Source organism: Falco punctatus (genome assembly GCF_963210335.1).
Source record: "Falco punctatus genome assembly, chromosome: 3".
NCBI classification, from domain to species: Eukaryota; Metazoa; Chordata; class Aves; order Falconiformes; family Falconidae; genus Falco; species Falco punctatus.
This window is the reverse complement of record NC_137582.1, coordinates 8,154,161-8,166,361: the sequence shown is the minus strand read 5'-3', so window position 1 is coordinate 8,166,361 and position 12,201 is coordinate 8,154,161. Positions and strand designations below refer to the sequence as shown.

General features: G+C 37.1%; 1 long non-coding RNA gene across 1 annotated transcript; it reads right to left on the bottom strand.

Moving 5' to 3' along the window:
- Positions 1-1,726: 1,726 nt before the first annotated feature.
- On the bottom strand, positions 1,727-11,254 carry LOC308059860. The gene is made up of 2 exons (XR_013926468.1): positions 3,306-11,254; positions 1,727-3,173 (listed from the first exon to the last, which is right to left on the bottom strand). It is a non-coding gene; the product is annotated as an uncharacterized lncRNA (long non-coding RNA).
- Positions 11,255-12,201: the final 947 nt, after the last annotated feature.

Genomic DNA, 12,201 nt, shown 5'->3' with positions numbered 1-12,201 from the left:
TATAGTGCTTATAAGCAACTTAGAATGGCAGAAGAACTGGGCTTTACCAAACTAAGCAGGAATTGCACACTGAATGGTTTCTTATTTCAAAAGTTTTCCCTAGTTCTGATTTCCGTTGAAACCTGTGTGTTGGTTTTGCATACAAAAACACTGAGTAGTGATGAGAAAAAAATTGATTCTTAGATCAGTTGTGGATGATGGCTTTAACTTATGTCTGTCTTCATTGATTTCTTTATTAGCTTCTAGTAAAAATTTGTAGTAAACATTCGTTTTTATAACAAAAGCTGTCTTTTATTCTATGTATAAATCCATTAATTTTAAAAATGCCTAAAGCTTTTAAAGATTAGTCACAGATAGCTGAACAGGAGAAAAAAACCCATACCACCGTTCTTCAGCTGTGAGTCATGCAGGTTTTCACTTATCAGTAAGCTATCAGGATAGCACACAGTCCCGTTCAGAGACCACTGCTCCATTGAGCCTGATGCTGTACAAAGAGAGATTGAAAATGATCTTAAAAGACATTTCAAATTAAGTAATTCATGGGATGTGATATTCAAGGAAGAAATTAAATTACAGGAACTGTTGTGGTAAGCAAAAGCATGACAATCATTTAGACTATTAACAACATTATATAGCAACACATGCCAACTTAAGGAGACATTTGAAGGCAAACAACTTAAAAACCGCTCATATATTTGTAGGTAGGCTGATGCACAGCAGTAGAAAAAGCCTGGTTGTGCTTATTTGAGGAGCATGATGGAAGCTGTCAGCATAGGCTGGTGGTCTGCAGCAATATTCTTGATACTGAGTTACAGATGGCAGGACAGTTGGAAGATGGACTATAAATGTCTCAGAGTGAAAGTGAGAGGCTTGCATTACTTTGTGATTAAAAGAAAAGGACCCAATAAATGGATGGGCAGAGAAGAGCAACGCGATGAAATTTAAATGCTTGTAAAATTATATAGTATCAGCATTCAGTGGATAGAAGGAAACAATATTATGTTTGTCTAGGCGAGAGAGGAGCTTGTACAAATGATGGATACATAAGCTAACATCCTGGTATATTAGGCTCAGTCTCATTTTCTCTATAAACAATGAATACCCATCACATTTTCAAACTTTACTGTATTTGGTATGGCTGGGATGGAGTTAACTTTCATCATAGCAGACCTCGTAGCACTGTGCTTTGTATTTGTAGCTAAAAAAGTATTGATAACACAGCAGTGTTTTGGTATGGCTGAGCACTGCTCACACAGCATTAAGGTTGTCTCTCCAACAGGCCAGTAGGCTGGCGATTGGCAAGAGGTTGAGAGGTGACATAGCCAGGTCAGTTGACCTAAATTGACCAAAAGGATATTCCATACCATATGATGTCATGCTTAGCAATTAAAGCTAAGAGAAAGGAGGAAGTGGGGGGAGGGGGGGCACTTGTTATAGAGGAATTTATCTTCCAAATCCACCATGATACATACTGGAGCCTTACTTCCCAGGAAGTGGCTATACATTGCCTGCTGATGGGAAACAGACAATACATCTCTTTGCTCTGCTTTGCTTCATTTTGCTTCTTTGTGCAGCCTTTGATTTCCTTCATTAAACTGCCTTTATCTTGGTCTATGAATTTTTAGTCATATTTTCTGTCCCCATCCTACTAAGGGGAGTGAGAGAGCAGCTGAGTAGGCACCTGGCAGCCAGCCAAGGTCAACCCACCACATTTTCATTGCTCTGTTTTCTTATTTAATTATTGTTTTTGGAGGGAAGAAAATCCCCTTTCTTACATCAACAATTACAATTTTAAGAACTGATCTTTTAAATTCCTCTAATCTCTGACAATTTTTGTGGGGATGTCTCAGTTTTCCCCTCTAGCATCTTCACGAGCAACATAATTCTTCTTGGATCACTTAATGGGATCATTCTGGAAGGATGACTCTTTGAAGATCAAATTTTAAAAGGAGGTGAAGTGCTACTGTAGCTGTGTCACTGCAAGTGATTAAAAAGCCTTGTAGGAGAAGAGCAGAACAACATAGAGCTCTTTCCCCAAAAGCTATCCAAGGAATTTGTTGGCTTACCTGGCTAGGCATTTTTAAATTCGAAAATGCAATATCTGCTGAGTCAACAAGTACCAAAGATGACTCAAACATGACTAGGAATGAGCCAGATCTCCCAAACTCTACCAGTAAGGGAACAAAGGATTGTAGGAATCAGAGTTCACTAAATTCAAGTCTAAATGCTGACATTTCAGCTGAAAAGCACAGAACAAATTAGAAAATAAAACCTTCAATGAGTAAAAATTTATACATAATTCTGTCCTTCAATGTCTTTTAATCTTTACAATTACAATTCATTCAAAACTCAGAGGAAGAAATGACAGAGGAAGACCGTTAGTTTCACAGAAATTTCTAAAAGAAAAAGAGAAAGTTGGAAGCTGAAAAATAAGAAGAAGGTTTTCATACCTTTAAGGTGCAGTTTTGCCATGGTAAAGTAATCAAAAATATTTACTATAGAAAAGTAAATTCATGTTAGAATATATACATAAAGTGGATTTTCCATTCTGTTTTGTACAAAAGTAATTAATTTCAAAAATACAAAAAATGAAAACTGGTTATACTGGGGTTCCTAGAACCTGGCGTATCTTGTATGGTGCATGTCAAATAGGAGTACAGTACATACTACAAATATATCTGGGTAGCTCAATGAATTGTTGTGTTACTGTGCCCAAAGTAATCTCATTGAAGCTACACTTAAAAGCAAAGTACATAATTTCATTGTGGAATACAAGACTGTCAAAGATTAGATTACACTGGTGAATCATCATAAAAGGATGCATTTTCTCTTCTATTCCTTATAAAAGTATGTATGCAAGTTTAACAGAGAATAAGAACTATGAGACAGGATAGAAGACTGTATTACACAAATTCTCATTCTTCAAACCTATCCAAGACAAATCATAAAACAATGCAGGGTAATAACCCTTCACTGCTTAGTAAATCATCAGGGTTATTGATATAATTAGTTTGTATCTTGATTTAAGAAAAAAAATCTTAAATTTTAATTCCTATATACAGTGATGTCAGTCTTTTATTATGCCCATACTTTATTCCTGGATAGAATACTTATTTAAACATTCATATGTCTAATCTTAGATTATCCAGAGGTAGATAGTTGACAATTTCTTCCTCTCTCTGATATTATTTTGTCATTCTGGCTGAAGATTGTCTATGCCTAATACAAGTACTTCATTCTCCTTTAGCCTACAGCTGTAATTAAAGAAAGAAATTTAAACATCCGAAACTAGGTATGCAAAACACTAATTGATTGTACATGATGTGTATTTAAGTAAGTATAAGCAATTTATAGTCTTGACAATTCTTAATAACTTTATTCACATAAAAAAAACCTGCATAGGTTCTCACATCTCACATTTTCAGAAAGTGGAAATCCAGACTACTGCTCACAAAACTTCAATGAGTGGAAAGGTTACAGTGCCAATCATTCTTATACTACCCGAAGCATTATCTTTTAAACGTAAGAGCTAGATTCTATGAAAGCATTACAGATCTATCAGCACACTTACAAAGGTATTCATGTTTTTGTCAATAAAGTCCTTAAAATACTGTATATTCAAGAGATCATGAGAAGTGGTACATAATCTGTGTGTAAGTATATAAATATTCAAACTTTCCAGAAAAAAATCAAATACTGTAGCTACTGTAACTATGAATTTAAGAACTGCAATATATTGAGGATAGTCAACCAAGAAGTAAGCAAACAAACAACATACATTACAATTCATTCTGAAAATGTGTGCGTGAAGACAAACGTGTCAACATATGCAAGATTCCTGCATGCTGTAATCATGCACATTATATAAAAGGAAAAATATTGAAATTATTTTTTGAAAGGCTATTTGTTTTTTTTTTCAGAGAAGCTGCTTCCAATTCCATTGTTTTATCAGGCTTTGATTCAAATTAGTCTATTTCAGTTTTGGTTTAGTTTTTATGTTAGTTTTAGGATTTAATGGGTAGGATTATCTTCCATTGCCATAGTAGCCATCATGATAGTAAAGACACTTATCTAATATTTGAAAAGTATGCTGTTATAACAAAGATAATTTTGGAAATGCACTTTTAATATGTTTTATGTAGGAAGTCTAATAGCCTTATATCATAAAAAAAGGATGCTGCTGTTTATAAAAAAATTAAAAATAGTACTCTGAAGTCTTCGCTTTCTTTTAGTAAGTAATATATTTGTATTAACACAAGTCATGATTGACCACTGACATGTTGTATTTGGTTCTGAGGCTTGAATTAGAAACAAAAAATTGTTTTGTACTACAGAAATTATGTCTGACTGGATGACTTGCCTTTTCCTTTCTTCTTTTTTATGTTGCACAGCTTTGTGTCATGTCATAATATATCACAAGCTGTGGCTGACAAACAAGTTAAAGTACTATGCCAGTACAGTAGCCACAGAACACCTTAACCTGAGACCATCAATTACAATGTAAATGTACTGCAATGACAAGTACAATTACAATGAAAAAATCTAGGATGCACCAAATAAGTAATAGGATGTTATTGCCTTAGCTACTTTGATAATAATCAAGAAATTTGGTAAACATATCTACTATTATATTTTTTTTATATTTGAATAGTTTTATACTTCCACTTGTGATCCAAATACTGGCACCTGCTACACAGATTAGAAAAAATTCAGTAATGTTTTCTTTCTCACCTTCTCTTCATATACTGGAGTATTTTATTTAGGCTGGGGTTTGATTTTTTTCATAGAATCACTGATGTTTAAGACTGTTGAAAACTACTTCTGCAGATCATCTAGACCAGCCTCCTGCCCTAAGCACGTCCAGTTAGACCAGGTTGCTTAGGGCCTTGTCCAATTCAGTTTTGAATATTTCCATAATAGAGATACAACAATCTCTATGGGAAACCTGTGCCACTGTCAGACCACACTCAGAGTTTTTCCTTAATAATTGACCAAACTTTAGTAAACTCCAGCATGGTTTTATCCTACCGCCGCGCACCTTCTAGAAAAGTCAGGGTCTGTTCTATCTGTACCCTCCCATCAGGTACCTGTATACAGCAATAGTCTCTCCCCTCACCCTTCCCTTCTTCAGATGGAACAAATCCTGCTCTTTCTGCCTCTCCTATTGGGCTTCAGCCCTCTTACCGTGGTGGTCCTCCCTGACAGTGTGTCACTGACTGTCTTGTACTGTGGAGCTCAAAAGCAGACATGGTACTCCAGATAAGGTCTTATAAATGTCAGAGTGGAACAACTGCTTCCCTTGACTTTCTGACTACTCACTAATATGGCCCAAAATGCAGTTGCATTTCTTCCCTGCAAGGGTATACTGCTAACTTTTTTTGGATACAGTAGCCCAAATGTCACTAATCACTGCTGAAATGGCCAAGACATTAATACACCACCTGGCTGCTGCAAAGTAAAATATACCAGAAGAGAGGGAGTAATTAAGGAAAGCTCCGAGGCAAAAATTAATTTATGGCTACCTGGGGAAAAACAAATGACCCACGCTGCAGTATTGGCTGGAGCAGCTGATACTAACATTTTGGGATTTTGTCTGTTCTGCGATTGGCACTGGGAAATGCCTGATGGGACTGTATGAAGTCTTGCTGCTCTGGGCGCAGGAGATGAAGAAGATGATGGAGACCTCCACATAATTTCTGAGAGGATGCAGGAGAAAAACGGACCAGTGAAGTCAATTTGCCTGTTACAACCACCCACACCTCTTCCTTACTCTCGAGTTGCCAACATAAAACAGCGTAGCAGAGTGGAGTAGAACAGAGTGGAGACACCGTGGCCAGGCTCTCTTGTGCTCCCTGCAGGAATGGGAACTTGATGGTACCACACAGCTGATAAGGTGCATAGAAGTTGCCAAATGAAGAATATATGAGATGTCCACTGCTGAGCAAACAATTGTGGCAAATTACTTTCCTCAGATGAAATAATCTCACTGTAACACCAATGCACACCTCCCTCCCAAAGTTACCTACCTCCAAGGTACTACCACACCTTGCTGTGCATGCAATACCAATCAGTAACAAAAATATGCATGTTTAGAGTCACTCAAGCTCTACCTAAATATAAAGAAAATGAACTGGTCTTGGACAGAAATAAGTCCAAAAGGGGAGCTCTAAAGCTGTTACTTCTAATCGAGGGAGTCAGCCTTGGGAAGGACAGGGAACAAAGAACAAATGGTGAAAAGAACAGTTATCTAAATTATGCAGAAAGAAGCCTTCAAGTGATGAAAGCTCTGGCCAGAAGACAAGCTGATAAGGTGTTGCAATCCACAGACATCAACAGAAAATCAGTTGAAAGTAGGACAAAGATAATTGTGGTAATGGGAGATTGTGATCTCCAACTCAAGTAGCCCCCATGAAAGAGGGCAAAACCCCACTTGAAGAGCATGTGTAGTTAGTAATAAGCTTCAGCAGGGCTATCTGAGGTTGAGTACTAATTTGCAGGAGAAGAGAGAAACTTGTAACTAATCCTGTGTATGTTAATGAATATGCAATGCGCTACTGAAGTGTAAAAAGTAAGCAAAGGAGGGGAGAAGTTAGGGAAGACTCCATTATAACTTCTGGGATCAGTCAATGGGCTGGGGCTGAACCCGTCTTCTCCCCCATAGAGATACCTACTGGGTAAGAACTTTATGACTAACTCACACTAGCTGTTATTAGGTGGATTGTTTTCAGCTTGCTTTGCAGTCAATGTATTATCACCCGCAGGGTTTGAACCTTATTCTGTCACAAACTTGCATTTTGATAATAAAAATCTTCAGCTGAAGTTCATTCTGTGTAAGTCTCTAGAGATCTGAGTAGTTGATATAAGGGATTTGACTCAGTGACACTGTCACTGGGGGTCCCTGAATAGGTTAGTCAAATCACCCTCTGATACATGGGCTGTCAAAACTCAGGTAGCGGGCAGTCTGGTCGGGCACAAGGGTCTCATCTTTCTTGGGGAAACTGTCAGGCTGATCAAATATAAAGGGTTTGAGGAACCTCCTTTTGTAACATGACACTCAACTAGTGAGTATTTACAACAAAACAGCAACAAAATGTTGTTCTCTTTAAGATTCTGCCTTCTTACTCATCACTGTGATGCACTTCTTTTAGCCCCTGAGTGTATCCACTAAATAAAATGGATTGTGCAAAATGGGCATTGGTGACTTGCCCAAATGAAAGCATATCTCTGAGTCAAAGCTCCATGATAGCAGCATGATAACTGCATAGATAAAGCAACTGTTGAGATGTCACAATAACAGTGGGCAGCTGAGGGAGCCATGAACAACACAGACATTCTTGGGCTGTTTTTGTCTTTCTGTTGCTATAGGAAAGCAGCAGGTAAATTATTGATCATACGATAATGAATATTGATAAACATAGGAATGAGAAAGTATGACCTATGAGTTTCTCTCAGGATATTGCAGAACATCTACAGATATGAGAGAAAGAAAAGCTTATTGCATTGAAAAGGAATCGGAAAATTGTATTAACATTACTCCTACACAAACAATTGCTAAAGGAAGGACCTAATTGTTGTAGATCCCTGTTTCACCAAATGTCATTAAGAGAAACCAGAAGACGGGATTCAGATGCATATTCTAAGATGAAAATCCTGCCAAAGCAGGAAACACTGATTTTATAAGATGTAGGAAGAACTTTTTAAAAAGGGAGATCTATAAAACCACAATTCTGTGGCTGTCTGCTTACAGACTCTTCCCTCACACTTTCCCCACTGCTGCTTTACCCGCCTACTCTTCTGTTGTGTTCCCTACCTTACCACCTTCATCTTCCAAGTAAAAGTAAATAAAACCTATGGTGACAGAATAATTGCGTTATCTGCTGTGACTCTGCTATCTCACTATACATATGACTTGCCTACTTAAAATGTAAAGCTTGGGGGGTTTTCTGTATTTTTCCGTTGTTTCGAATTTGGGTGGTTTTTTGGGTTTTTTTGGTTGTTTGGGTTTTTTTGTTTGTTTTAAAGAAAGGAACTTTATCTGGAAAGAGAATAATTATCTTCCATTAAATACTTCAAAAAATTATATTCTAGTTTATTTTGGAAAGGAGAAAAGCTTACAAAAATATTAGTTTTTTAATGTACTGGCTGGAAGTATATTTTGTTTGCAATATGGGTTATGTGATACCTGGTTTGTGGAATGAATTTGATTGATTACTATAGCTATGTAGTTTTTACTTCAAAACATGAAAAATAAATTTGTTTCATCAATACTTTTTTTCTTGGTAATTGTGAAATTCTGAAGTATGCATTTCTAAATAAGCAGAAAGGACAAAGCTGTTGTTATATTTTAGCTTTAAAAATAAATAGTATTTTTGTGAATATTTGTGCCCCTAAGTGACAGCTCAGTGTCCTCTGATCCATGTACCCTTGCTCTGAAATATGATTTCTACTCTGAGATGACAAGTTCACGATCTGCAAAGATTATAGAACTGTTTAAGTATTCCCCATTGATTCCTCTCAAAATAGTATTCTAGCACTTTGCGGTATTCACTTGTCATGTAAGACACCTGACACAAGATTCTGAGAACAACAGTAGTTAGGAATAACTGTCGATATGCATCTGCAGGATTATTTAGAAAATCTACATCTAGAAAAAGTCATTAAAATTATATTATGAAGCTTAAATTAAAATTATATTAGAAAGGAGTATGCTAAATTGAAACTTCCAGAATGATGACAGGAATTTCTACACGGCATCCACAATGATTCACGATATATTTCAACAAGCTAATTTAAATTTTAAATAATCACAAATGACGCTGCAAGTTGCATCTCTGTTATGCCTATCAGATGCTCTTCAATGTGATCAAGAGGGTAATTCAAATTTACAGAAGACACTTTTCACCAGATTCTTCGGAAAATGTACCTTATTTGAACTTTCTGACAGTACAAAGGAGAACAAACTTGAATAAAAGAAAAGCTTGCTAACTTGGGCATTGTCTGACTCTGACAGCCAGTGGCCAGCATACCAATAATGTCCATAGTTAATAGCTTACTGCTCTGAGATGATGATTTTTACACAACATTCACAGAAGGATATTGATGTGATCAATAAGTTAGCTATAGCTTAATCAGATAATTATCTATTGCATTGCTTCTAGGCAATACAAAGTCAATGTAATGTGAGTGCAGTTTCGCTAGTTGTCGTAAATGTCTTAATTCAATTGCATGGAAAATTAACAGTTGAAAAACAAGGAAATCCCTTGCAGTCACGCAATACAGAATTATGTTCCTCATCCCACCATTATGAACTTTTAGAGAAAATCCATTGCAATCACTCTACCTAGCATATTAATCTATTTTGGGGAAGGAAAATGTCACATAGTGATTTCAACTGTTGTCAAATCATACCAAATTTCAGGAGACAAATGCTATTATTAGCAGATGAAATAAGACAACTCTGGTTTAGGAGTATTGACACTACTCAGTGTGAGAAAAATGAGAAATCAATGAATATTCTATTGCACAAATACATGTGTATGTTGTTGGAGTGCTAGAGAATAATGTTTTAGAATTTTTGATCACTGACTATTTTATACAAAACATGTGAGATTATCTCTGGCACAGACAATTAAGCAATATCTTATGTGGTCTGTGGGGCAAAGATCATGTATTTTTATCAGTTCTGTGAAATTTCTACCAACTCAAACAGTAAGCCTTGTAAAGTAATAATAATCTCTGAGCATGAATGGGTGCAAAATTTCAACACTTTTCTTCTGTCATTTGCCATGAAAACCCAACTACTCGTGCAATGAATACTAGTATCTAAATAGGATGTCCATCACAGTTCAACATAATCTCAAAGTTTTTAAAAAAGACATAATGAAGGTGTTCTAGCAGCTCTGTGTACTAAGGGCTTATGTTGTCTGTTGCTGTGTGTACAGTAGGCCTATTTCTTCTTTTTTTACAGCTTTTTCACACAGGCAAGTTTTACATATTTTGACAGTGATGGCCAAAGATGTTCTTATGCAGAGCTATAAATATGCTAGGGTTGATCATTCTTTAGCTCAATAGACAGCTGGAAGAAGGCAAAGTTTTATTTTATAGAAATCTACTTGACAGGCATATCCTCACACTAAAACCAGAACCAAACCTTTAGGTGCAAAACTAATGATTTGCCAATGATGAAGCAAACTTCAACGTTTCAGGCTCTTCTCCAGGAACTCTCCCTCACTGGATGATCTTCAGAAGACGGCAGTACAAGATACTCCACATCAACAAATTTTCATGCTAGTGAACTGAGAAAATTGCAGATGTGGGCATACAGCATTCACAATTAAAGGCTTCTGTGACATTGTTAAAAAAGAAGTCGAACAACTCTTTAACTAGCCTATTACTTCTGAAACTCACGTTCATATAGATGCAACTCAGAAGAGAATTCTGCCTATTATTTCCTTAATGCCTTCTAGTCCTAAGACTTCCATGAGTGTAGGTTAACAATAAAGCACTTTGTCCACAATAAGTAAGTTTCTGTATTAGAAATCAGAAGCCGAGAGGCTTGTGAATGTTTCAGGTAACTGCTAATTTAATCACTTAAGGTCTCCTAAGAAGGAATTCTGATTAATATCAAGAATAAACTTTTAAATACCTTTTCTGATGCCCCATGAATATGATTACAACAACCATTCCCAAAGCAGTTCCAGGCATATAGTGTGCTGAACAGGTAGTACATATATCATGCCATGCCCCAGAAGCAGCAATAGACTCACACCATAGTGTCATTTAGAATAACAGTACACCCAGAAGCGTTTAGAAATGTATGAAAGGCAAAACAGGATAATGCTGAATTTCTCTATGTACTCTTTATAAGGCCTTATGAAGTACAATTTTATTTCAAAATAAAGTCATAAGAATTGTGCCACAGACTCATTGTAAGATCAAAAAGGTGTCATATGCCTTGATATTAAATAGATCATCCTCATAGTCATTCTTTTCTTGAAAAGATGTGGATGCATCACCTTCTCTAATATTTAAGGTTCACCTTCTCTGCAGAATATACATTTTTGTTCTCTGGATCATTGTTCAGTTTACAATATAAGTATTATCTCACCTATACTTAATCTTGCATGTCATTTTCCAATATTTGGATCCATTTTCAGATTATTTTAATTTTGTTAAACTTCATACGTGCAAGCTGAAACTTTCCATGTGTATGTACCTCATTGTATTAATACTTCCTCTCCCCCTCCCCCCCCCCCCCCCCTTTTCAAGTAGCAACAAAAAGAAGCTATTGCCATAATTACAATGAAGAAATGCTACTTACTCTTTCTTTGTTTGTTTTTGGGTGGTTTGTTTTTTTTTTTTCCACAATTGCTTCATTGAAGCTCCAGTAGTGTGAAATTGAGCACACAGTTGCCAGTTTGCCAGGGATGTACTCTTTGCCGTGCCTCTGGAATATGGTACCCAAGTGGAGCTTTTCTTCAGTAGACCCTTGCAAAGGCTTTACCTTTGCAGGTTGTCTGCATAGAACTTCTTTCACTCACCTTCCTTCTCTTCATATACCAAAAAAGAGACGTTTCAGAAATTGCCACCCCGGCAGCGGGCAGCCCCGGCTGTGCCAGCCCACGGGCAGGCCCTAGGAAGGTGCGTGTGGTTGCCCCATAGGCAGCGTGGGCTGAGGCTGAGGCCCCCACGGTCTCTCCCCCTCCCCCAGGCGCTGCAGTGTGCTCGTGCCCACCTTCTCACACCAGCCCAGGCACAGCACAGCCAGCCAAAAGCTTTTTAGCAGTGTTCACTTTCAGCAAACCCCCCAGCACGAATAGAAATTATGTGAATACACATGGAGACACAGTGGAAAAGTGGGGAGAGCGCTGGCTCAGAGCTGTCGTGTGCCGCACTCAAACTCTCACTCTCCCCATATTTCTTGTGCCTCCACCTCCTGAAAACCACCTAGACCAAGATGAAAGGGGAAGCAAAAATGAACATAAGAGGTAGTGGAAACAGACTACAATTTCTCCTGCTTCTAAACACAAAAAGATCTGACTCTAAACGACAAATTGTGATCTATGATCACCAGCATTCACTACCTAAGCCAGTAACTGTTAATCTTATAAATCTCTCACAGTTCTTACATTGGTTTAAGTTTTCAAATGTGTAATTTTCTGATCCTTTTTAGCACATATATGAAAAAGGTCACAAAAATAA